Raw genomic sequence first — 4,631 nt, forward strand, 5'->3', positions numbered from 1 at the left:
AGGGAAGTTCATAGCAATTAGTGCACATAAGAAGAAGACAGAAAGAAGGTAAATTGATCACATAACATCATGTCTTAGATAATTGGAAAAGCAACAGCAAAAAACATCCAAAAAACTCCAGGAGAAAGGAAATAATAAAGATACGAGCAGAAATAACTGAAATAAACAAACTATATAGAAAATAAGTTAAAGTAAAAGCTGGTTCTTTGAAAAGATTAACAAAATTGATTAACCACTAGCAAGACTTATTAAGAAGAGAGAAAGGAACCAGGCGAATCAAATCTGCAATGAAACAGGCAATATAACAACAGACAAAGGAGAAATACAAAACGTCATTAGAGGATACTATGAACAACTTTATGCCAAGAAACAAGACAATCTGGATGAGATGAACAAATTCCTGGACACATATAATCTTCTAAGATTGAGCCAGGAGGATTTAGAAAGCCTGAATAGGCCTATAGCAAGATAGGAGATTGAATCAGTAATAAATAATCTTCCAACAATGAAAAGCCCTGGCCCTGATGACTTCACCTCTGAATTGTATAAAAATTTCAAAGAATAGTTAACCCCCCATTCTGCTTAAGTTATTTCTAAAGCCCCAAAAGGGTGAATCTCTCCCTAATTCATTCTATGAAGCCTCTATCACCCTTATCCTTAAAACAGATAAGGACAGGACAAGGAAGGAAAACTATAGACCAATATCCCTGATGAATATAGGCTCAAAGATTCTCAACAAGATACTAGCAAATCGTATCCAACAACTTATAAAAAAGATTATACATCATGATCATGTCTTTATTCCAAAAATGTAAGGTTGGTTGAATGTACACAAAACCATAAATGTAATACACCATATTAACAGGAAGAAAGATAAAAACCATATGGTCATTTCAATTGATGTAGAAAGAGCATTTGATAAGATACAACATCCCTTCATAAGACTCTCAGTAAAATCAGCATAGGATGTTCACTTCTCAATAAAAGCCATCTATGAAAAAACTCATAGCGAACATCATCCTGAATGGAGAAAAGCTGAAAGCTTTCCCAGTAAAAGCGGGTACAAGACAAGGATGCCCACTGTCTCCACTCGTTTTCAAGGTAGTACTGAAAGTCCCCGCCAACACAATCAGAAAAGAGGAAAAAATAAAAGGCATTCAAACAGGAAAAGAAGAGGTGAAACTCTCTCTATTCACAGAGAACATGATTATGTACATAGAGGACCCAATGGTTTCCATGAAAAAATTTCTGGAAGTAATACACGAATACAGTAAGGTTGCAGGATACAAAATCAATATACAGAAATCTGTAGCATTTCTGTATACGAACAACAGACAGACTGAGATAGAACTGAAAAATGGTAGGACTATTATTAAGAAGTAGGAAATATAGTCAAATAGGGCTAGCAGGGCCTGATAATGAACATGAGATTAATATGTATCTAATCGCTATTTTAAATACTGAGATAATTTCAAAAAATAGATCTAATTTCTAGGGGAAATGTTCTACAAACAGGTATTATGGACTTCATGACTCTAGTTATGTTTTTTTTGATTCATGTATTTTTTATTAAGTTATACATTTAATGAGTAAACAAATAGAAAAAGTAAAAATGAAGAAATAGATGCATAATCCTAGACTAACAAGGATGGCTGGTGGCATATGAGTCAAGGATGATGAATATGATATGCACTAAAAATGTTGGACTCCAACATAAAAGTAATTTAGTCTATTGTTCTGTTGGCAATGATTCTATGGTCAGTAGAAGAAGAAAATGGGATCCTTAACTCTCACCATATACAATGTTCAACTCAACTTAAAGATCTGAAACTACTAGAAGAAAACTTCATCATATGGATATGAGGAACCTTTCTGGGGGGATAAGACCTCAAAAATAAAGACAACAAAAGCAAAACAGGACCTAGGATTATGTCAAACAAAAACCCCTCTGCACAACAACAGGAACAATCAGTAGAGTGGAGACAATTTCAAAATGGAAGAAAATATTTGCAAATTATAAATCTGACAAAATATCTATACCCAAAATATACAAAAAGCTCAACTCAAAAGCAAGAAAGCAAAGATCCCCATTAAAAAATGAGCAACAGATCTGTATAGATATTTTTTAAAGAAGCATATAAATTGTCACAGGTATCTGAAAAATGCTTAACATCAGTATTCATCAGGAAAATACAAATTAAAACCACAATGAGATTTTATCTTACACCTGTTAGAATGGCTATTAACAAAAAGACAATTGTTGGTGAGGATGTGGAGAAGAGAGAATACTTAAACATGGTGTCAGTGGAAATGTGTATTAGTAAAACCACGATGGAAAACAGTATGGAGACTCCTGAAAATATTAAAAATAGAGTTATATTATTATATAATCCAGCAAATTCCACTAATGGATATGTATACAAAGGGCCTGATATCATTGTGCTGAAGAAAACATCTCGATGTTTATTACGCTATTCAGAAGAGCCATACACGGGATGGACCAAGTGTCCATCAGCAGTTGAATGGGTAAAGACCATGTGGTGCATATACACGATGGAATAATAGCCATGAAAGAAGAATAAAAGCCTAAAATTTTCAACACGTGGATGAACTAGGAGATCTTTCTGTTAGGTGAAATAAGCCAGGTGCAGAAAGGCAAATACTGTATGATGTCACTCAATATGTGGAATCTGAAAAAGCTGGTCTCATGGAAGGACAGAGTATAGTGATGGTTTCTCGGGGTGGGATGACTGGGTGGGGAGTGGAGAATAAGGAGTTATTAGTCAAAGATGTACAATCACTCTTAGTAGGAGAAGGGAAAAGCTGTCCAGAATAGGCAAATATAGAAGCAGAATCTAGACAAGTTATTGCCCAGGGCCACTGAGTGAGGAGGAGAGGATGTGGGAGCAGGGAGACAAGTGCGAAAGAACTACTAATGGTTATAGAGTTTCTTTATCAGATGATGACAATGTTAAAGAACTACTAATAGTTATAGAGTTTCTTTATCAGATGATGACAATGTTAAAGAACTACTAATGGTTATAGAGTTTCTTTATCAGATGATGACAATGTTCTTAAGTTGATTGTAGTGATGGTTGCACAGATCTGTGAAGTAAAAGACTTTGGATTATACATTTTAAATAGGGGAATTGTATATATGAATTATTTCTCAATGTAGCTGTTAAAATATTAAGTTATTCTATTCTTGTGGTTTTGTGGTTCAGAGATGGCGATTATATTATTACAGTTGAATTAATGCATGAAGAGCTCAAAAAATGGGAATAAGGAAATGGAGTTGTAGCTGTGTCTGGACCAGCTACAACATAGGTATTGAAACACTTTGTAATATTACTCCTAGGTTTTTTTGTTTGTTTTTTTTTTTTGGGAAAGGTTTTTTTTGCTATAGGGCGCTCGCTGAACAGACAGAGAGAGACATAGAGACAGTAAGCGAGAAAGCACCCTCCAGGGGTGATGGTCACGCTGCAATCCCTTCTCCTCCATTCTCCTCTCGGGATCTTGGGCATTCACGCACACGCGCCCGGCATGAGTTTTAAGCCACCGGGTCCGAGATGCGAACCGCGGTCGACTATGTGGGAGTCCAGCGACATAGCCATTACGCTAACTGCTAGTTCCCCATATTACTCCTAGTTTTGAGAAGCAGGGATTCATACTGTTTTTCTATCTCAAAATAAGGAACAGATAGGGAACCAGCAGTTAGTGTAATGGCTATGTCACTGAACTCCCATGTAGTCTGTCGCTGGACTCCCACCTAGTCGACCGCGGTTCGCGTCCTGGATCCGGTGGCTTAAAACTCACGCTGAGTGTGTGTGCGTGCGTGCCCAAGATCCCGAGAGGAAAATGGAGGAGAAGGGATTGCGGCGTGACCATCCCCCCTAGGGGTGATTTCTTGCTTTCTGTCTCTATGTCTCTTTCTGTCTGTCTGGCGAGCGCACGCGCCCTATAGTGAAAACCTCTCCAAAAAAAATAATAAAAATAAGGAACAGATAGACAGGTGCATGAATTGTCAGCTTTACCTTCTGGGTTGTCTTTGTTTACTGGTTGGTTGCTTTATTCCTAAGTAGGAAAGTCAATTATATAATTAAATAAAAGACTAAGCATTATTTAAATTAAAGAGGGACAGTGACAAAAATTTGTTATATAGTGATGGCTATTGCGCTTCCTAAATTCCATTACAAAGTTACATCTCGTTATCACGTTGGTAATGAGCAATTGCTATGAGTGTTATTTGTCTCACAGTCATGAGTGTGTGCAAAGGTAATGATTTTATCTTCATAGTAAATAAGTCAATAATAAATTAGCTAAAAGAGAAAACGCATGAGCTACTAATGCACTTCTCTTGAAATAATGCTTATGTTTTAACCAATTCTTGAAATTGTTTTTAGGACAAAACTTCTGGCTCTTGAAGTTTTGAAGTAAAAAGGATATGGACAGATCTGTACAATGTAATTTATGCTCTCAGTTTTTGAGAGTTTAAACATGGATATGTTCTTAAGAACAAACAGATCCATGGCAAGAACTTCACATTCTTCTCTCCTTTATTTGGTAGAGACAGTCTTGCCTTTTTTTTTTTTTTTTTTTTTAAAAACTTTAACCACAAGGTAAAGGACCTA

Source organism: Tupaia chinensis, unplaced genomic scaffold (genome assembly GCF_000334495.1).
Source record: "Tupaia chinensis unplaced genomic scaffold, TupChi_1.0 Scaffold000671_1, whole genome shotgun sequence".
In the NCBI taxonomy this organism is placed as follows: domain Eukaryota; kingdom Metazoa; phylum Chordata; class Mammalia; order Scandentia; family Tupaiidae; genus Tupaia; species Tupaia belangeri.